The sequence below is a fragment of the Eschscholzia californica genome, unplaced genomic scaffold (assembly GCF_041429995.1).
Source record: "Eschscholzia californica isolate CP2 unplaced genomic scaffold, dmEscCali1.0.p SCAF_1, whole genome shotgun sequence".
Lineage (NCBI taxonomy): Eukaryota > Viridiplantae > Streptophyta > Magnoliopsida > Ranunculales > Papaveraceae > Eschscholzia > Eschscholzia californica.
In genome coordinates, this window is record NW_028238198.1 from 60343353 (window position 1) to 60366790 (window position 23438).

At 37.1% G+C, this 23438-nt stretch overlaps 1 long non-coding RNA gene and 1 pseudogene across 2 annotated transcripts in view; one reads left to right on the forward strand and one right to left on the reverse strand.

Moving 5' to 3' along the window:
* The first annotated feature begins 2335 nt into the window (after positions 1-2335).
* The window catches only part of LOC147567955 (uncharacterized), a 30690-nt gene continuing 9587 nt past the window's right edge, over positions 2336-23438 (forward strand). The window contains exon 1 of the long non-coding RNA XR_015230917.1: positions 2336-7982. This is a non-coding gene — a long non-coding RNA (uncharacterized LOC147567955). The remainder of the gene's footprint in view (positions 7983-23438) is intronic.
* On the reverse strand, positions 12179-18396 carry LOC147567956 (uncharacterized; annotated as a pseudogene). Its single transcript, XR_015230916.1, has 7 exons — positions 18191-18396; positions 18000-18055; positions 17063-17130; positions 16091-16162; positions 13644-16028; positions 13291-13551; positions 12179-13202 (listed from the first exon to the last, which is right to left on the reverse strand). The product of XR_015230916.1 is annotated as an uncharacterized LOC147567956 (transcript).

Genomic DNA, 23438 nt, shown 5'->3' on the forward strand with positions numbered 1-23438 from the left:
ATGACATTTTATCCTTTTATGTGTGGTCCTTTATTGAGTCAGTTCTTTACTGTTATACAACATCTTAGGTCGTACTCAATCTTTTGTATGTACTCTGCATACGGACCCGGAAGGCTTGTTTACTCCCACTTACCTTCTTGAAATTTCATGATTCAAGAATTTCCTCATTCCTCGGGAATCAAAACCATTTTGATTGCCTCTGTGAATCGAAGATTCCGACTCTTGCGTGCTTTAATCCGTCGATGGATTCCTGAAGCATGCGTATGGACATAGCTAGACTGGGAAATCCAATTCCTTTTGTCTAATTTCGGGAAACTCGGATGTTTCCATCCTTCTCAGTTTTCTACTCTAGAAAACTAATTTAGGTCTTTCGTTGACTTAAATTATCAAGCTACATGTCTTGACGAGATGTGGATTCCATATTATTTTGGCTTGCACTACAAAAAAAGGGCTCATTAGGGACGGACAGAAACCGTCCCAAGAATGAAAAAACCGTCTCTAATAGTGTATTGGGGACGATTTGAATCTGTCCCCAAAAGCGGCGTCCCAAATAATATTGGGGACGGTTGTAGGGACGGATGGCATCTGTCCCGAAGCTATTTTGGGACAGTTTTTAACTGTCCCTAAAAATTGTGGCGGGAATTTCTCCTCCTTAGCATTTGGGACAATCAATATCTGTCCCTAAAAATTTGACGGGAATTTCCTCTTTTTAGTATTTGGGACAATTAGTATATGTCCCTAAAAATTTGGCGGGAATTGCCTCTCGTTAGCATTTGGGACAGACAATATCCATCCCTATAAGATTGGCGGCAATTTCTTACTTCATGTACGTAATATAGTTAATATTCGTCCCTACAAATGTGACTAGGAGTTTCCCATACAATAATTAGTGTATACAAGAGGGAAAATTTTACTAGAACCAATATTTAATAAATCACATATTCACATCAAACATGTTTTGAGAAGTCCCCTGAACATATTCACAAGTCTGGACGAGAAAAAAGGTCAAACCAAAATAAGAGAATAAAGTAATACCTCTTCCATAGGAAGATAAAATTCTATTAAAAATAAACTACCCTAACTTCATCCTCCATCTTGCTTCTCACGTTGTAGGAAGATAACATATTCACATAAACTACTCTAACACCATCCCAGTAAAGCTCCATCCAATCCCTATGTCATGGACAAAAAACAAAAGACAGCGAAAGCTATTAGTTTATTCCCTTTTTCTAAATTAAGACACGGCAAATAATACAAACATATTAAAACTTCTATAAAATTGTTAAAAGAGCAAACATTCACACACAAAATCTTCTTAAAAGCGGTAGCTTCATAATAAGTTCGTGTTTACTGTTCTTGCAATCTAACGAGCATACTCTCATGGGTATTTGGAGTTCTTTTACATAATAATGTTTCATATTAGGTGTCAAGATCATGTAATACTGCATTAGTTCTAGAACAATGGTCTAATTCAGTAAAAGATAACACCGAAACGTACGGCGACGTAGCAGCAGCTGCAGCCCATTGGCCTGCTGCGACGCAGCAGCAGCTGCAGCCTATTGGCATGCTGCGATGCAGCAGCAGCTGCAGCCCATTGGCCTGCTGCGACGCAACACCATCCCCTTGCCCTGTTCCATAAGATTTACATTGTTGCAATTATAAAGTTGTGATAAAGTGGGACGTGAAATTGTGGCATAAATAGCATTACCAGTCAAAGTCACTAGAACAAGTTGAGTGGACAATGTCATTGCCTAACCAGATGTATAATGGAACCACATACTTAAATGACATGTTGAGGTTAAGTTTCATGCCCCATATATTTTGGTTTCTGATGTGGCATGAAAATGCCACATTTAGGTCACTTAACTTTGATGAGTTAGTTCTTTTCGAGTTTTATTTCTAATTATTTGTGTGTTTTTATTGTTAGGTATCATATTTGGAGATAAACATGTAAATCGGAATAAAGGGAACGAATTGTCACTATCATTTCATGTGCGCAAAACAAGAGAAAAAGATTTCAAGCAAATCAAATGACAAGAGGAGTCAATGACGAGTTCGACGGTGAAAATGGAAGTCGAATCGGAGTTCGGACGGAGAAATTATAGAAGATGGAAGCAAAAGTCGTCTCTTGAAATTAGATTTGTAGAGATCAAGTATGAAGGCACCCTCCTTGTTTCTGAAGCAAAGCTTTAGTCCAAATCAAGCCCACAAAAGAAAAGAAGAAGAACAAGCTAAAGAGAAATTTATGAGCACCCTCCCTTTGGTCCAAGTCAAAATGGTCCAAGGCTTAGTCAAGTTTGACTAAGTCTAGGGTTGTGTATACACAAGTGGGAAAGAGGGTTCAAAGGGAGGGATCAACTATTCATCATCTTCCTCACCAAGGAAGAGAGGGAGAAAGGGGGTTCTAGGGTTTCTTGTGCTTGGATTTGGAAGCTTGATAGAGAGAGAAAAAGAGAGAAGGAAGAAGGGGGCCGGCCAAGCTAGGCCGGCCAGCACTAAGGCCGGCCTAGTTTTGGCCGGAACGAGCTCGAGACGTGGGACAACAACAGCCCGAGCTCCATGGGAGCAGCTCGGGCTGTTGCTTCATCTACCAACACAGGACGGCAGCAAGGGGACTCGTCCACACGCGCGGGATGGCAACCAGACAGCAGCTTCTTCACGCCGGCAGCAGCTTCCTAGCTCGGGCTGGTGCAAGCTCCGGCCGGAACAGCACTCGGGGAGCTGCTGCAACAGCAGCTCGGGCAGAGTTCCGAGCTCGGGCTGCATACATCTTGCTCGGGACACCTAGGGACAGCCACATCTTGGCTCGGCCGGATCTTGTTTGGCCGGATCTTTGATTTGGCCGGATTTAGACATATTCTTGCCGGATTTTCAAGAGTTTTCCGGTCATTATTTTGGTCTAAAACCTTAGGGCTTTGTTTCCCCCATCCTTGGCTAGCTTCCCATGTGGTTTGATTTGATTTTGGTTGAAGATTGCTAGAGAGAGAAAACTAGGGTTTAACTTTAATGGAGGTTGAGTTCTAAATGGAGAAGATGATGATGGTCGCTATGGGGAACCCAGAATTTGCTAAGGGGAGATCGGCTGCACCTTAAAGACTCATGTTTTCCGACGATCTTAGCCTTGAACCACATCGAAAAAGGGGGAACTCTCATCATTTTCTTTCGATTTCTTATTCAATCACCATGTTTAGCTAACTTTAGTGTGTCGATTATATGAGATGAAATGTGATGAATTCGTGATTATGTTTAATATGATTTAATGTGTTGATAATAAATTGATGTTCTCTTATTTTGATTACTTGTTTCAATCGTTTTTCATGTGTCTTATCAAGTACTTCGCATAGTTAATCGATTAGGCAAAGTGATCGATATCGATCGTAGTCTAGATTCAATTTTCATGTGTCTTATCATGCACTTCACATAGTTAGGCGAATAGACGATATTTTCGATGATTCGGTTTTAATCGTTTATGACATTTGTTTGACTAAGTATTATCTCCGGATATACGTAGTGCTTATGAATGTCCACCTTAAGAATCGAGACTAGATTTACATCAATCCATTCGATCGGACTGTACATAGTTGTAAGTCCACCACATCGGATTCTCGGACTTCGACACCTCTCTTACTTGTTGTTCCCCGACTCTTGTTCCTCCGGACTCTTCTCTCGAATCTCTCTCGCCCGTTTACATTGATAATTTAGTTTGTTTTACTTCCTTTATTCTCTTAGTGCTTATTCGTTTAAAAACCTTTCATTATCTTCATTTACTTTCGCTTTTGTCTAAGTAAGACTTTGATATCTGAACCGACGAATAAGACCATTCGATATCCAAACTACATTCCTATCCTTGGATCGATCCCGGCTTTGCCGGATTACTACTTGATACCTCCGCTTGGGTGTGCAACCTTTTCGGGTGCATCAAGTTTTTGGCGCCGCTGCCGGGGATAGGTTTAGTAGTTTAGATATCGATTACGTGTTTTGTTCATTAGCTTAGTGTTGTTTGCTTACTTGGACGTTTATTTTCTTTGATTTTTTTTAGTTTCTTTTTAATTCTTGTTTTCTTTGAGGTACTTATCCAAGGAGCTTTAAAGGACGAAAGCAAAAAAGTTTGGGGATAAAAAGGTAGAGACAAGAAAAGGGAAGAGGATCCAATTGTGGTAACAAACGCCACCTCTAGTATCGTTCTCTAACCTTTACCTATTTGAGCAGCTTAAGTGCATTTGCATCTTGTCTATTATTGATAGTTGTAGTCGAATTGAACACTTGTGATTGCTTGCATTTTTTTAATTGTGCTTCAATGGATGTTAATGGGACTGATAGTTGGAATGATGGGTATGAGGTTCATCGACCGCTTAGAAGTCTTAGGGACTACCTTGAACCTAATATGGCTAGCATACCTTCATGCATCATATTTCCGAGTAATGTGTCTAATTTAGACATAGACCCTGAGATTATTCCATTACTTCCTATATTTCGAGGCTTAGAGAATGAAGATCCATATTTTCATTTGAGAGAGTTCGATGAGATTTGCTCGATACTCCCAATCAATGGAGAACTTGAGGGAATCGCTAAGCTCAAATTATTTCCGTTTTCATTAAAAGAAAAGTCGAAGATATGGTTTCATTCTTTAAGGCCTAGGACTATAAGAAGTTGGGATGAGATGACTAGGGTGTTTTTGAAAAAGTTCTTTCCCGCTCATCGAACCACCACCTTAAGAAGAGAAATTATGAACTTTGAGCAAGACAAAGAGGAGACCTTCTTTAGGTGTTGGGAGAGATTTAAAGACCTCCTTCTCGCATGTCCACATCATAACTACGAAACATGGAGGGTCATCGGATTCTTTTACGATGGCTTGCCTTCCAAAATGAAACACTTCGTGGAAGTTATGTGCAACGGAGAGTTTATGAGTAAAAGTCCTAATGAGGCTTGGGAGTATCTCGACCTCTTAGCGGACAAGGCCCAAGATTGGGACACACCCGTTAAGAGTGACGAAGATATAGCCGAAGGAAACCATTACTCAAAAGGAGGCATATGATTTTTCAAGGAAAATGGGGAAGCACATGATAAAATTTTCAACGTGTCTCGGAAAGAATTTACAGATATGCATGATGGTGATTTAGTGATTGATAGTGTTTGTAGCATTTGTGCAAGTCGAGAACACCTAACGGGTGAATGCCCTACTATTTCTCTTTGTCGAGATGTCTCATTAGGATGCACAAATGTCGTAGACACGTATATGAAGCCCGTAGGTTCAAGGAGTGATGCCTTTACAAATGATTATGAGAATCTTCAAGAGCCCTTAGTTGGTGTCACTTATGCATCTCATCATGAGAGGACTCTTGAAGATGTTTCGAAATCATTTTATGAGGTAGAAACTCAGATTAGCCAAAACACCTTGCACACCCTTAAAGAGATGGAAACAAAATTGAAAGACATCGAGAAAGGGGTTTCACAACCCCAAACTCCAACAAATCCTAAGGGTACAGGTGAGGGTAATACGCCTAGTGCTAACGTTAAGTCCAACTCCATTCTCGAAAGTGATGAAATGATTAACTTAGAGACTCCCATGACGATAGACATACCCGAGGATCGTACGATTTTTTAGAATGGTGGTGGGCATACCGAGGTTTTTCAGTCGAAATCTGAGTGTAAACCAGTTGATAGACCTAAACCCTCATTCTCTCAACAATTATTGCCTACCTGTGATATATATATGCTTGCACCGGTAGTTCAAAGGGACAATATTATTAATGCTCAGGAGGACCATAACAACATGACTAGTTTGATTCCTGAGACCTTTGTAGATCATTTTGGTGAAATGCATGCCCCCTTTGTTATTTTATCAAACTTTGTTGCCTTGTCGTCATCCAAGTTTGGGGATTACCTCTTATTTTTTGCCATCTCACGTATAAACCCATACCATTACATTGTTGTGAGACGGTTTTTACCAGTTAAAACTTTCGTATGGGTAGACCCCCAAATATTTCGTCTTTTGTTATATGATTGGTTGGTCTATTTAGATGGGTTTGATGTTTGTGGGTATCATCTCTGAAAACCCTCCACGAGACCTAACTCGTGCTCTTGTGAAAGCAAGAGAATCAATGACTAATTGCATGGTTCGATGCAATCGAGTGATCCTGCGTGAGTGGTCATTTTTATGTTGTCATGCTTATGCTTCATTCTTATGTTATATATTGATGTGTTAGGAGTGTTTCTCACTTTGTATACTTTTGGGACGTGGTTCGTTCCAAGTTTGGGGATGGCGATGGGCTTATCATCAACTTGGAACTCGATACATAAGTCTTGGTAGTATCAATTTTCATCTCCGTCGGCTATGGTAATATCCTTCCACTCTTCTCTTTAACTTATTGTACCTCTTATCTTTTGGTGAGTATATGCTTAGTGCATTGAGGACAATGTTAGTTTTAAGTTTGGGGATGGGGATACGACCATTTAGTCGCATGACATCATGACCTTAGATTTCAAAAGACAAGAGGGTTCAACAAATTGACCAAATTTGAAATTTTTTTGGGTAGATTTGGTATGATTCTAATGGTATTCTTAAGTATGTTGATGCATATGGCTCTTTCTCGATAAATCTTATGCATGCTCTTAGTCTTTTCATGAATGTTGAGTCCTTTAGTGTTCGTGTGCTATCATGTGAGTATCATCTTAAGGAAGAAGGAACACTTCTAAGTGACCTAAAATAGTCATTAGTGGAGACTTAAACCCATGTGAGATATCTGAGCCTTTTTATTGCCTTTGAGTGTACTCAACTTCGCAACTTTCAATAGAGCTTAGACGATCTCATGAGCTCAACTTCCTTAGCCACTAGGAGTGACATCAGGATAACGAATAAACCTTACTCTTGTAGTCCATGAAACCCGATAATGGTGTCAACTTTAGGAAAACGGATACTCCACCATCCATTCATCTTGCTACTCTCGGGAATGAAGGCATGAAAAGTAAAGAAAAAAGGATGTGAAAGCAAAATGTGAAAGTAAAGGTGATTTGTTGAGAATACTAGTTGTACTTTTGTTTTGATGTTTGGGTATGTGTGTAAAAAAGAAAAGAAAGGGAAAGAAAGTGAAAAAGGGAAAAAACGAAAAAAAAAAGAAAAAGAGAAAAGTGAAAAGAAGAAAAAAGAAAGAAAAAAAAAGAAAGTTTGGTTATGTGTTATTTTGTTGTGTAAGTGTTATGAAAATAAAGTATTCAATGCAAGAAGTTAAGTTTAAAGGTTGTTTGAGTGTTCTTTTATCGTTGAAGGCGTCGACATTCTCGGGATTTCATCATCTTCCATTCCATCACTTGTATCCGTTGACCTTTAGGAGACATTATTAGAGGGTAGAGTGGGTGAGAAGAGTGAGTGAGCTTCCCCATTCCGTTAGTGGTTATTTCCATTCTTAAGAGATCATTTCGTTTTATAACTTGTTATCCTCATTTAATTTTGTATGTATTGAGTTTACTTCATTCCATACTCACACATGAGAGTAAACCATCATGATTCGTTTTTGAGTGATTTCATGTTTAAGAGCGTATGACCGTGAGGCCAAAGTCGAGGCGAAATGTGCTATGATAGGAAACAAGGTTTTGTTACTTTAACTTTGGATGATACTCATGATGATGGGATACTTACATTTGAGTATAAAACTATTAGTGAGGAGATTCTTAGCATGCTTTTGTGTTTATTGGTTTGATTCATATGTTTGACATACTTAAGTCTCTCACTTGTTGATCATCACCTTATTTGCATCGATAGTTGAACCCTTATGTCTCTTGGAAATCTAGAACTTTGTGGGTGTATTCACTGGAAACCCTCACGAGACAAAACTCGTCCTTTAGGGGTAGCCTAAGGGTTTAAAGGCTTGTTGCATACGCTAAATGCAACCGGGAGTCCTCCGAAAGTGAGCTAGGTTTACTTTATTGTCTTGTTTTGTTTGTTTGCTCGAGGACTAGCAAATTCTAAGTTTGGGGATGTTGATGTGGCATGAAAATGCCACATTTAGGTCACTTAACTTTGATGAGTTAGTTCTTTTCGAGTTTTATTTCTAATTATTTGTGTGTTTTTATTGTTAGGTATCATATTTGGAGATAAACATGTAAATCGGAATAAAGGGAGCGAATTGTCACTATCATTTCATGTGCGCAAAACGAGAGAAAAAGATTTCAAGCAAATCAAATGACAAGAGGAGTCAATGACGAGTTCGACGGTGAAAATGGAAGTCGAATCGGAGTTCGGACGGAGAAATTATAGAAGATGGAAGCAAAAGTCGTCTCTTGAAATTAGATTTGTAGAGATCAAGTATGAAGGCACCCTCCTTGTTTCTGAAGCAAAGCTTTAGTCCAAATCAAGCCCACAAAAGAAAAGAAGAAGAACAAGCTAAAGAGAAATTTATGAGCACCCTCCCTTTGGCCCAAGTCAAAATGGTCCAAGGCTTAGTCAAGTTTGACTAAGTCTAGGGTTGTGTATACACAAGTGGGAAAGAGGGGTCAAAGGGAGGGATCAACTATTCATCATCTTCTTCACCAAGGAAGAGAGGGAGAAAGGGGGTTCTAGGGTTTCTTGTGCTTGGATTTGGAAGCTTGATAGAGAGAGAAAAAGAGAGAAGGAATAAGGGGGTCGGCCAAGCTAGGCCGGCCAGCACTAAGGCCGGCCTAGTTTTGGCCGGAACGAGCTCGAGACGTGGGACAACAACAGCCCGAGCTCCATGGGAGCAGCTCGGGCTGTTGCTTCATCTACCAACACAGGACGGCAGCAAGGGGACGCGTCCACACGCGCGGGATGGCAACCAGACAGCAGCTTCTTCACGCCGGCAGCAGCTTCCTAGCTCGAGCTGGTGCAAGCTCCGGCCGGAACAGCACTCGGGGAGCTGCTGCAACAGCAGCTCGGGCATAGTTCCGAGCTCGGGCTGCATACATCTTGCTCGGGACACCTAGGGACAGCCACATCTTGGCTCGGCCGGATCTTGTTTGGCCGGATCTTTGATTTGGCCGGATTTAGACATATTCTTGCCGGATTTTCAAGAGTTTTCCGGTCATTATTTTGGTCTAAAACCTTAGGGCTTTGTTTCCCCCCATCCTTGGCTAGCTTCCCATGTGGTTTGATTTGATTTTGGTTGAAGATTGCTAGAGAGAGAAAACTAGGGTTTAACTTTAATGGAGGTTGAGTTCTAAATGGAGAAGATGATGATGGTCGCTATGGGGAACCCAGAATTTGCTAAGGGGAGATCGGCTGCACCTTAAAGACTCATGTTTTCCGACGATCATAGCCCTGAACCACATTGAAAAAGGGGGATTCTCTCATCATTTTCTTTCGATTTCTTATTCAATCACCATGTTTAGCTAACTTTAGTGTGTCGATTATATGAGATGAAATGTGATGAATTCGTGATTATGTTTAATATGATTTAATGTGTTGATAATAAATTGATGTTCTCTTATTTTGATTACTTGTTTCAATCGTTTTTCATGTGTCTTATCAAGTACTTCGCATAGTTAATCGATTAGGCAAAGTGATCGATATCGATCGTAGTCTAGATTCAATTTTCATGTGTCTTATCATGCACTTCACATAGTTAGGCGAATAGACGATATTTTCGATGATTCGGTTTTAATCGTTTATGACGTTTGTTTGACTAAGTATTATCTCCGGATATACGTAGTGCTTATGAATGTCCACCTTAAGAATCGAGACTAGATTTACATCAATCCATTCGATCGGACTGTACATAGTTGTAAGTCCACCACATCGGATTCTCGGACTTCGACACCTCTCTTACTTGTTGTTCCCCGACTCTTGTTCCTCCGGACTCTTCTCTCGAATCTCTCTCGCCCGTTTACATTGATAATTTAGTTTGTTTTACTTCCTTTATTCTCTTAGTGCTTATTCGTTTAAAAACCTTTCATTATCTTCATTTACTTTCGCTTTTGTCTAAGTAAGACTTTGATATCTGAACCGACGAATAAGACCATTCGATATCCAAACTACATTCCTATCCTTGGATCGATCCCGGCTTTGCCGGATTACTACTTGATACCTCCGCTTGGGTGTGCAACCTTTTCGGGTGCATCAGTTTCTCAACACAATCTTATTTTTATGATTATAATTATAGATATCAAACAGAACAACATATACGAAATGAAAGTTTTGTTTTAGTACAAGTAGACAGATTGTTTTCTGAAAAAGTAAGTATATGTACTATACTAATTACCTAATTGATAAATGGTTCACTCATATGCCTATTTTAGTTCTCACTTTATAATCATCAAAGATGAAGTTAATTCACTAGTTGTAGCTAAAATCAACCCTATTCTATGCAGTAAACATGTACAAGGAAACGGAAAAAGGATCAAGATACCATCATCTAATCTACCTATTGGTATGTGAGTATAGTGTCTTTGTTTTTTCAGAGAGAGATTAATTCGGATGTCCTTTAATTCATTCAAGACTTGAACAAAATGGAAACTAAAGAAGAAGAAAGTCATTGAGTTTCAATCTGGTATTAACTATTCAACAATACTACATACAACAAACAGGACAAAGTAGTAATATCCAACTATAACACTTCCGCATGCTAGGTCGCCGCTTCGCTAAAAGTGTGGAGACAATTTCAGTATCCACTTTTTTCCCTATCTTTTAAAGCATTTCTTTGAATAATTCAAGGCTTGTACAATAGTAATACATTAGGATTACCATATGTTAATAAGGTAGTGTAACTGAAGTGTGACTATTTGTGTGATAGATATTATACTACTAAGAAGAAAAGGTTACCTCGTGCTAATCAGAATGTGAGGATGACCTTGGGTCGTTATGAGAACTTTCAAATGAGAAGCTAGGCGTAGAGACATGTAGCTGCAAAACGATTACATAAGTCATTAATATCAGTTGAACTGATCACTACATACTGAATTATAATTCTATTAAGAATCTACCTCCCCATCGCGAAGACGTTTAAAATAAGCCCCCATCTCATTTAATTCCGCTTTTGTGCTATTGAGTTCTTTTTTCATTTCTTCCATTTGTATCTTCAAGTTTGAAGTTTCTTCGTTGCTCTTACGAAATTAAACTTTGGATGATTCTCCCCAAACAGTTTTTGGGGTGCCTTTTCCATAACACCGAATAAAACCTCTACGTTCAGGCTCCATAACCTTAGCAAATATGCTATTTGATCCATTCTCATATACAGGCAATCCTTCTTGAGTAGCTCTGGTCACTAGGTCTCTCATTTTTTCCTTCAAATATTGAAATTACTCTAAGGGTTATAGATTAGTTCGAATATGAAAGAGAGAACATAAAGTTAATTTTATCATTACCATATTTTCCCTTGCTTCTTCTGTGATTGGTGTACCTTCCTTCTTTGTGTAAGTTTTCATAAACACTTTTACTTGAGATGCTGGAGTACCTGATGGTGCCTCTCTTTCCAGATCTTCCTCTATCTATAAAATTCATCATGTTAGTATGGAAATATATTAGAAAATAATAAATAATGATTCTCACCTCAATGGCGTGTTTTGCAAAGTTCTTCAATCCACCAGTATGACATGTTTTTAGTTTCTTCCTGTTCTCTTTATTTTTTTCTGCCTTAGCCTGCCATACAAACAAAAACAATGACGAAAACAATTCATTATCAACATTAACAATACGTACAAAAATAATAAATCATTACCGTTGTATCTCACAACTTACTACAACTTTTTCATCTGCCCAACGTTTTATCGCTTCCCTCCATGATTCCAAGGGAATTTCCTCCGGACAGTTCCTAAATCGTTCTCCGAAAGTGGAGAATGGAGTAAAATATTTCCGCTTCATTTCATATTTTTCATCCCTCCAAGCTCCATCTAACCTATCTTTCACCCATTCAATTCCATCGTCTGGAATGATAAAGTGTTTTTTGATGTTGCGGATTGCTTCTTCCTTGTTTTCTTTTGGCATCACTTTCTAACTAATCACGTGAATGGGCAAAATATTGAAATCCCTACCAATTTTTCCAACAAACGATGATAATTTCTTTGAGTTTTCCTTAACTGGTTTCCCGCGATACCAAGTAATTGGTAGTGGATCAGCTATTTTCCCCACCCAATCGAATTTTGTTGCGCCTCTTCCTTTCCTATAAGTAGTTTGCTCTTCATGCTCGGCCATCTACACTGGAAGGATAAAAATAAAAATTAGAAAGAGATAAAGATACATATCTAATAAGAATCAATACAACATTATAACATAAAATATAACTATTATCAATCAATAAGTAACTTCAAGATAAGGAAATAATTAAATATTAAGTATCACAAAATTAATTATTATTCCACGAATTAATAACAAAATAAACATGAAGTGCATTCAAGAATCAAAGTCATCATGATCATTTATATCTTCTTCATCTAAATCTTCGTTTTCATCTTCGTCTTCTTCCTGTTCAAGTTCGCCTTCGATGTCATATTCAATTTGCTGATTTACTAGAGGAGGAACACCCTCAATTGTTTCCCCCATCACATCCTCCCTGACCAAGTTCACATTTTCCTCCCACGAAACACCATCTCCATTTTGATTACCGAAGGGATCATAGTCAGAAGCTAGTAACTCTTCATCTTCACCCATATCAAAGGTATCTCTAGGCTTATTCTTCACGACCACATGCCAATCTGACTCTACTGAATCAGTCACATAAAAAACTTGTTGTGCTTGAGAAGCCAACACATATGGTTCAGTTTTTTGGGATGATGATGTATGAGTGAAATTGACAAGCGTGAATCCATGTTTGTCGACCTTTAATCCTCTGCCTGTTACATCTACCCACTCACACTTGAAATGAACATATATACGTCCGTGAGGATATGCCACCTCTATTATATCGATCAAGCGCCCATAATAAGTTATATCTGATTCGACAGGTTGTTGGTCCTTTGAACTTGCAAAATTACAAACACTTGCAATAACAGCAACACCGTTGTTTTATGTCTTGGAACCGTAATCCCTTTGAACGGTTTTGAAGTGAAGCCCACCAACTGTGTAACCAGTGTATCTTTTTGCTGAAATAAAAGGGCCTTTAGCAAGTCCATCGTGACCTTCTACTACGGGCAGACCTGCCTCTAAATAATCTTTTATATACTCTTTAAACCAAGCTGCAAATTCCTTTTCATGCTTCTTTTGGAGTCGATGTTTAGGCAATTTTGGATATGTCATTCTAAGAAAATTGTTGTGTTCACTGTAAGAAAAACGATGTTAATATTAAATAACTACAGTAATTGCAACATCGAAAGTAACTTGCCTATGTTTAGTTTAAACCAACTTACTTTAATGCTGTAGAAATATTATCATCATTGAACAAGACATATTCATGTATTTGATCTCTTTCTTCTCGGCTAAGAATAAATCCTTCGACACTTCCAATATGACAGTCATCTACGTACCTAGATGGTCTGGTTAGTCGTGTCTCAACATCCTCTAAGTACCTTGTTACAAATGTCAAACATTCTTCTATCATGTATCCTTCTGCAATTGACCCTTCAGGTTGAGCCTTATTACGCACATACTTTTTTAAGGTACATAAGAATCTACATTTATAACAAGAAACTTTTTTATAACATAACTATTGACATTATTTAAAGTATAAAAAGAATAAAATATTTAGTCTAAAATAAAATACCTTTCCATCGGATACATCCAACGACAATTAACTGGGCCACCTAATTTTGCCTCGGACGCCAAATGGATCAGTAGGTGCATCATAATGTCAAAAAATGTAGGCGGAAATATCCTCTCTAGTTTGAAAATAATGAGACTAATGCGTTCCTCCAATCTTGTAAAATCTTCTGGTTTACTTAGCTTTGTGCATAACTCGCGAAAGAAGGCACTTAACTCTATAATGACCGAAGAAACTTTATCTGGCAAGATATTTCGAACAGCTAAAGGTAAGAATTGTTGCATAATTACATGACAATCATGACTTTTTAAACCAATTATTTTGCCTTCCTTAACTTTTATGCATCCCGAAAAGTTTGAACAGAACCCGTCTGGCACTTTCAAACTTTTCAATACCTTGCAAAATGTTTGTTTTTCACTTTTAGTCATTGTATAACAAGCAGGGGGTATATACCATTTTTTCTTATCCACAAGCCATTTTGCGTGAAGCTCAGGTTTGATCCCCAGTTGTTCCAAGTCATGTCTCACTTTCAAATTATCTTGATAACGTTTCTTTTGGCCCAAAATAGTGCCTAAAATGCTATCACATATATTCTTCTCTATATGCATGACATCTAGGTTGTGTCTAAGAAGAATAAATGGAAAATACGGCAACTCATTAAGTATGGGCAACTTCTTCCAGTTATCTGGAAACCCAGATACTACTCGAGCTTTTTTTCTTTTAGGTCCATTAACTTCCTCATCTAAATTACTTTCAGAAGGAATTTTTCCAAATTGGTGTGGAATTCCTCTTAGTAGTTCTACTATTTCTATTCCTGTCAAAGGTACCGGGGCTTTTCTCATTTCGGTATTTCCATCAAAATCATTCTTCAGTCGCCGAAAGTTATGATCCATAGGCAAAAATCTACGATGGCCCATGTAACATATTTTACCCCCATTTTTTAGATATTTACTCTTGTATCTTTACCACATGTTATGCATGCTAAGTACCCTTTTGTACTCCAACCAGAAAGCATTGCCAAGCCTGGATAATCCCTAATTGTGCAGACCACTGCTGCACGCATTTTAAACATTTCCTTCCTTGCTGCGTCATAAGTATCAACCCCATCTTCCCACAATTCTATCAGTTCGTCAATGAGAGGTCTCATGAAAACATCAATATCATTTCCAGGACTCCTAGGACCAGGTATTAGCAAAGACAAAATCATATGAGGTTGCTTCATGCACAACCATGGTGGTAAATTATAGGGCATTAATACCACCGGCCATGTGCTATGTACAGAACTCATATTTCCAAACGGATTGAATCCATCTGTTGCTAATGCTAGTCTAACGTTCCTGGGATCAACAGCGAAACTCGGATATACTTGGTCAAAGTGTTTCCATGCCTCCCCATCTGCCGGATGTCTGAGAACCCCATCTTTTGTGCGGCCTTCCTCATGCCATCTCATGTCTACTGCAACTTTAGACGTCATATACAAGCGTTTCAACCTAGGTTTTAACGGAAAGTGTCGCAGAATCTTTGCAGGAGTATTTTTATGTGTAATACCGCTCTCCTTTACATATCGAGAAGCATTACACACAGTGCAATTTTCTAGATCTGAATTTTCCTTCCAAAATAACATACAGTCATTTGGGCATGCATCAATCTTCTTATAATCTAAAGCCGTATCCGTAACAAGTTTTTTGGCTTGACTGAAAGTCTCTGGCAATGTACACCCTTCGGGAAATGCCTTCTTTAGCAATACAAGTATGTCTGTGAAAATTTTATTGCTAATTCCTCCAAGACATTTGAGTTGCCATAAACTAAAAAGAAATGACAACTTTGTGTAGTTTTTACAACCCGGATACAACTCAGTTTTAGTTTCCTCTAACAAACTATAAAACTGGGCGGCATCACCATCAATATGTATATTATCGGTTTCTTCTGCATCACCATCTATATCATTGCCCACATTTTGAAACCCAAATGCATCGTGCAACATACCTTCTATGTCGTCACCTCCCTCCCCCCATTGTTCTCATTATTATGAGTCAACACTTCGGCTTCTAAAGTAGGTGTCTGATCAGAGTTCCCACCGTGAAAATCCCACACCTTATAATTGCTCATAATTCCACGACAAATTAGATGCTCGTAAAGTAAATTTCTATCGACGTACTCTACATTAGCACAATCTATGCATGGACATTTTACAACTCTTCCATTAAAAACTCTTCCATGTGTAAAGGCATGTTCGATGAATGCCCTTACATCATCACGATATTCATTACTCGTCCTACGTTTTTGCATGCAACTCTTATCCATTTCTGAAAAAATTAACGGTTGAACACAACCACTGCTTTATCAAACAAAGAGAAATAGCGGTGCACAAAGATGAAGAAGAAATCCCTATACATAAACAAATATATTATTTCAGAAATTACGTTAAAGAGGATGATGTGAATTTTTACCTAATTAATTCCAGAAAACACGATTAAAACTCCTACGACGAAACTCTACAGCTTTGAGATCCGCTACAAGTACTGCATTTAAATCATAACTATTCAATTAATTTTTAATCAAAAAAATGAAGCTGGTGAAGAGAAAATCAATGTGAAGAAAGAAGCATCCAATATTGTAATCAAGTGTAACAAATAAACTTGAATCATTGTCTCATGCACCGTGATTCGTCTCAATGGTTGATCAAAGTCTCAAACTGATTTTAGTCCATTGAAGCCATACTACATACATAGAAAGTTGGTTTTTGATTATGAAGTTCTAAACTTCATTAAACGACACATTGGAAAAACTCAAAACTGAAGAACAAATAAAATATATCAGATTTCAGAAGAACAAATAAAATTTCAATTCAATCACTAACCAAATTACAAAAAAGTGCATAAAATAATTCTCTTTAAACTCATCTACTTCATTACCATGTACTAACACCCTGCTGATATAGATGAACCCAAATAAGAAAAAATCAACAACAAAAATTTAGACATAGATGAACCCTACTGAACTTAATTAAGTTTCATTCATAAATAAACAATTGATGTTCGGTATGTAGTGATGGTTAAATCAGAGTTATAACCACGAATTTTTATCGATTTCTTAGTTTGGAGTTAACAAAACAACATGAAGATAACAAAAACCAGGAAGATAACAAAAAATAGTAAAACCAGGAACTTTCTATCGATTTCTTGATCAATTCAGTCTTAACATCTATTGATAGCAGTACAACATGAAGATAACAAATATACTTTGATTTCACCTAACTATAAACTTTTGATTTCTAATTTTGAAGAAGAAGAAGAAGAAGAACTAACCTGGAAAACTCAAATTGAATAAAATTTATGCAAAATTGAATCAGGAATTATATCATAACTAGTTAGTTGCTTACTTTGAAGAAGAAGAAAACGAATATGAAGAACAAAGACAACCTGATCGTGGTTTTTCAAGAGTCGTGGAACTATCTGACCTGGTTATACACTGGAACTGAATTCCTTTTCTGCAAAAACGAATTAGGGTTTCATGTTAAACCAAAATATTAACTGATTTATTTGAAGAAGAAGAAGAAAAACAAGAGGATGAACATTATTCTAACATTGAAGTCTGAACTGATTTTGGGTCTATTGAAGTCAAACATACACAGACTAGTTGGTTTTCGATTATGAAGTTCTAAACTTCATTAAGCAACATATTGAAAAAGCTCAAAATTGAATTGGAAATAACATATATCAGATTTCATAAAAATAAATAAATTTCAATTCAATCACATCAACCAAATTACAAAGAAGAGCATACAATGATTCTCTTTAAACTCATCTACTTCATTACCCTGTACTAATACCCTACTGATATAGATGAACCCAAATAAGAAGAAATCAACAACAACAAAAATTTAGTTATAGAAGAACCCTACTGAACTTGATCAAGTTTGATTCATTAATAAACGATTGATGTCTGGTATGTAGTGATGGTTAAATCAGAGCTATAACCACGAATTTTTATCGATTTCTTAGTTTGAAGTTAACAAAACAACATGCAGATAATAAAAACCAAGAAGATAACAAAAAAAATAGTAAAACCAGAAATTTTCTGTCGATTTCTTGATAAATTCAGTCTTAACATCTATTGATAGCAGTAGAACATGAAGACAACAAAAATACTTTGATTTCAACCACCCATAAACTCTTGATTTCTAATATTGAACAATATAAAGAAGAACAACTAACATAGAACAGTCATATTGAATGAAATTGATGGAAAATTGAATAAAACTGATGCAAAATCGAATTAAAATTGATGCAAAATTGAATCAGGAATTATTTCATAAATAGTTCAAAAGAAGAAGACAATATGAAGAAGAACAAGAACCTGGTCGTGGCAAGAGTCTGGAACAATCTGAGTTTGCTTATAACAAATTAGGTTTTCTGCAATAACAAATTGGATCAGGTATATGCATTGGCAGAACTGAAACTGTTTTCTACAATAACAAATTAGGGTTTCATCTTACTCCAAAATCTTTATTGATTTCTTTGTGGAAGAAAAAGAGGATGAACACATACCAGAGGTGCAAACCCTAGAAGTAGAATGGAACCCGCGCCCAAGAGAGAAAGATTGAAGAATCAAACAAAGGAAGAACACACCTAACGTGTAGAAGAAGGAGGAGAAATTTCCTTCTCTGCGTTGAGAAGTGCTTCCTCTTCTCTTTAATTTTTTGTTGAACCCTCTTATCTCTGTACGTGCTAAAGAAAAGAAGAGAGAGAGAGAGAGAGAGAGAAAACAAAAGGAAAGAAAAGAAAAAGAATAAAAACCGATTTTTTATAGGAAAAAAACGAGGGAAATTGTTTTGCGCCATTTTTTTTATTTGACCCAATTTTTGCGCCATCTTTCTAGTTGTGCCTAATAATTTGTCCCTATTGTAATTTTATCAGGGACAAATAGTAAAAATTTGTCCCTATCTTTAATATATTAAGGACAGACGTAAAAATGTATGTCCCTATTGGCCCTTTTTTTTGTAGTGTTGATGCCAAATTAGAGTCAGTTTTCCGTCTTTGCGCCGGTCATTTTATCTCTTCAGAAATAACCTTTATCTTCTGAATTTTTGAAATTTTACTTTTGACCTTTTAGGGCTTTTGAATAACAATTTGGAATATTCTCAACGGCTTTGGGATATTTCTTTAGAGACACTTTCAACTACTTTGAGAGTTCTCTTGCGAATTGCATTCGCTTTTGTGCGGTAGGTTTTTAAGATCCAATCTTGACCTTTTCCTTTTCGAGGAACCGCGGTTTTACTGTCTTTCAACAGTTTTGTTGCTCTTGGTCGAACTTAATCGTCCTGTACAAGTTTCATGATTGTTCTTCATGACTCTTCATGATTTTTCTCATGATCGAATTAATTCGACTTGTACTTTTCTCCCACTTATTCTTGTAATAATTAGTACTTATCTCCCAGACTACTAGGTGTGCTAATTACTATAAGAATACTATCATGAGCAACAAACACTTTGTTCTCTTGATTGCATGTGGAAAAAGCTCAAATTTCTTCTAACTAAATTGCGTCAGACTTTAGCTAATTTTTGTAACGCTTTTACAAGCTTAGCTGTTAGACGGACTTTGGTAAGTGTGAAAACAATCGTTTCTAGAATATATCCCAAAATATTCGGAAGACTGGCTTAAACCCATCGTTGATCGAATCATGCACAGCAATGTTCGATTACTCCCACTGAATCCACCATCCCTCAGATGTGTTCCATGGAGCTAGTTGGGAAACGGTTTCTCAACTCCTTTGATGGTTATCAAGTATTTGACTCAAGTTTTTACCACTCCAATCTAATCGGATGACTTAAACTCTCTTGTCAAAAATGATTCTTTTATTTCGGTTTGCACTTTGTTCGAACCTTTCAAACATTCCGACTTATACTTTATGATTTGTACGTTTCCATACTTCATGAAGTTGTCAGAGTACGTATTTGAAGTTTTCTCTCGTTAGCTTCTGCAAGTAAACTTATAGGTCTGCATAACACTGTATGAGTCCTAAAAGATTACTAGTCTCTATGCCTTTTGAAAAGGGTGACTTTGTCAATTCAGTCCTTAAGACCTAATTGACAATGCTGAAGTTTAATGAGTTTGAATCTCTTGATTTTAGCCATTATCAATGTTAACCTTCAGTTAATTTTACCACTGGTTTAAAACATCATATGTTTCTAGAAGAACAAAATAATCACTATTAAGTTCTAAGCTAGATCAGTGTCTAAAAGAAGACTTTGATCCCTTTCAGCATCCCTAGCATTACTGCTTCTGCTCCCTCTTGGATCTTTACTTCTTTTAGTCAAGTATGTAATTCCCTTAAGCTCCACTGAGCCGCTCATCTGGTCTTAAATACCTGATGAAGGAATTTTACGATACTTGTTTTTAACTTTGTTAACAAGGATACGGAACCGGAATTCATAATTCCATTCCTTTTGTCCTCCAGGTGCTAAAGGTATTTTCTTTTTAAATGGTCTAGCCATTGTTTAGAAACATTCACAGTAATGAGGAATACTCTTGATCATGTACTCGGCAACTGCTTTTCTTTGATCAAATGTTTGTCTCACTTGACTGATCCTTTTGCCCTTTTGAATCTCGAGAGCTCTTTCTTAGATTCTTTGTACCAAATCTCAAGAACCTTTCTTAGACTGGATATTCTTGTATGTTCTGCTTAGTTTGTTCGTAACAACCTGAGTGACTCATCTAAGGTCTTTTCTATCTAGGTTCAATCGATATTGAATTATATAGGTGATAGATGAATTCTGTTATCTTCCCTTAGGATGACTTTCAGATTGCCTTGGAGGTCTCGTACCTCCCCATTTATGACTTCTGTAGGAATTTCTTCCTCAGTTTGTCTTAATGGTAATGCTAGCATTCATTACTCTTCCAAAGAGAATGTTATACGATTGCTTGCAAATGGCTTTTGACCTTCTTCGGTATGAGTCAACATTGGGATTGGGTATTCTAGTATGCTTTCCTTTTAAATCTGAGAACCATACTCGATTTATTCTTCCATTCTAGGAAGTAGATCAACACCTCCCTTAGGTGTGATTGAATGTTGAAACTGTTTTCATGTGTCATCTTAATTCTACATAAAGAAATGGCAAAGTTTTAAAACTCGTTATCGTTTTTGAAAAACATTAGTTTTCCCACATTATTCAATATAAAATCGTCCCCGATTGAATAAGTGATTCCAAGATCCCAGTTCTTCGGAGTAAAGCGGACGAAGGCCCTACCCTTTGACTTCGTCATTCCGGGTGAGCGAACTACTTCACCGATCATACCTTATGACTCTTGGTTGATAGATTTCATTGATGAATGACTAATCTATCCTTTTGCCTCGAGTATCCAAGACTCTCTCGCTGATCTCGTTGAGTAAAACCATTTAGACATGTATGCCTCTTCTATAGACCTACCCGCATTGTCCCAAGGTAGAGGAAGTACTCTGCGAAGGCCGACCCACCATCCTCGAACAAGGGCGCAACGAGTGTCTTAATCTGGATAGGCGATTACTCAAGATTACTTTTGGAGACTTTTACGCTAGTCTGGCGTTTGTTATAGTAAACTATTTAGCCTAACTAACATCCACGACATAAAGCGTAAATAAGTAAGTAAATGCGCGCGAGAAAGTAAATCAAGCAGACATGGATCCTAGTATGGCCCCTAACCTAGAAGATCTAATCTCCTTTGGTTTTCTTCTTGTTTTGCCTTTTGGTTCGTCTTAGATCGCCATCTTTGAACCTCCATTGATTTCTCCCACTCGCCTTTGGATTCCTTCCTCGAGCTTCTTCAATGGACTAATTGACCCTAAACTCTGAAGCAAGAACATAGAGTATTTCGTGCGTTACCTTAACATAACTTGGAACTTGCTAGATTGGTTGGATCATATATCCTAACTAATCTTCAAATCATATGATTTCCCAACTTTAGAAAGACTAGTTCATCATATATCCTAACTAATCTTCAAATCATAAGATTTCCTTTTTCAAGAATCTTTTTTCTATAAATCTGTAACTACTTATTATTTTCTTAAATTTCTGTGATTGTAATTTTTGGAAGGGACGTAGTAATTTTTAGACCCCCCCCTCAGAGTAAATCCTAGATACGCCACTGCCTGGACAGAGACATGTGGTGGGGTGCGGGTCGTGCACCCGCACAAGGCCCCCCACCATACGCCCCCCCCCCCCCCCTTTTACTCTGTTGGGTGTACGCTCCTATACGTTAAGTAAAAGAAAGTCACAAGACATACATCTAAATGACACTAGCGCTACTGGTTTGTTGCTGAACTCCCACACGAGGGGTCTTCAGTTCGAGATCTGCATTTGATGCGTTACTATCTTCTTTTAACAACACAATACTTATGTGCTTGCTAGCTAATTATGCCATATTTAATGTTATAGTTTAATTTTAATACAATGATTATAAATGCAAATCACAAATCCCTCTTCACTCTCTAGTGTATACCTCTCTCCAAAATGTGTCTTTCTCTCTTGGTCATGGACTTCACTTCTTTTTTAAATCCGTTGTAAGCCAAAATCATAATGAATAGTCACATATTGGAAAGATTTCAATCTTATCGGGCACTAACATTTATTTATCTCATAAAAGTTATTTTTTCATCAGGAAAAAAAAAATAAACCAAAATGTTAACTCCTTATTCTCATAATTTTATTTTCACTTCTTAAATTCCAAAATAATGTTTTATGAAAATAAAAGACTTGTCAAACTAGCGAAATTTTACATGAAAAATGTCAGGCTAATGATATTATCATCATACATTGAGTTTAGATTCAACAATGATTTCATCTTTTTATTCTAGTTATATCATTTCAAAACACAAAAAAAAATCCACATACAAGTTCGCTTTCTATCGTGGTTTTTATATAAAAGCATCCCCTTTGAAATTTAGCATTGGACTCCTTAATTGTAAGCCATGCCCTTGCGACAGTGGCGAGGCTAGAAATTTTTCTTGGTCGGGGCATGTTTAAAAAGTAGTTAATAACAAAAAATTAAGCACGTGAATAAAAGCTTTTATTGATTACAAAATCTCAAACAAATACGCATCTATATTTGTCCTCGTCGAGTGTCCAAATTTTGAAGCTGATGCATAACAGCTTCACTATCAATAGTACCAAATACGTTTTCAAATCGATAAAAAAAAATTGAAACACAATGAAATAAAAAGAAAATTAGTAATATTATTATCTAATATTTTGCATAATTAGGATTAATTTAAACTCTAAGATATAAAAAGCTAAATTAGTACAATTAAAATTTAAAGAGAAAGGGAACAAAAGAAAGAAAACCTTAGTTTAAATTAAAAACATCACAACAAGTGGATTGCAATCGAGAAAAAATAAGAATAAACTCCAAAAGTTTATGTTTAATACGTTGTCGCAGTCCAAGTAGGGAAAAGAAATATTGACGGCAAACATAAAATTAAAGAAACCCTAATACTTAGTAGATGAGGTTAAAATGGTAAGTACTCTGCTGAAGTTAGACTTCAATATGGGCTTGGGAAACTTACAATTTTTTTGTTGAGAAATCGACTACGATCTACGTTAGTCGTTACCAGGCATTGATACATCATTAACATGTGATAAGCACGATAACCGCCTAAGTTAAACCAATAATTAGAGAGTCTAAAGCTCGACAACATCACTTTATTTAGTGCCTAAGTTACATGGGATTAATCTTGGTGATAAACTGCTTCCACCAAAACTCGATACCAAGACTTCATGGGTTTAAGAGAGATGTCCTACCACTACACCAAAGGGTGGTGGA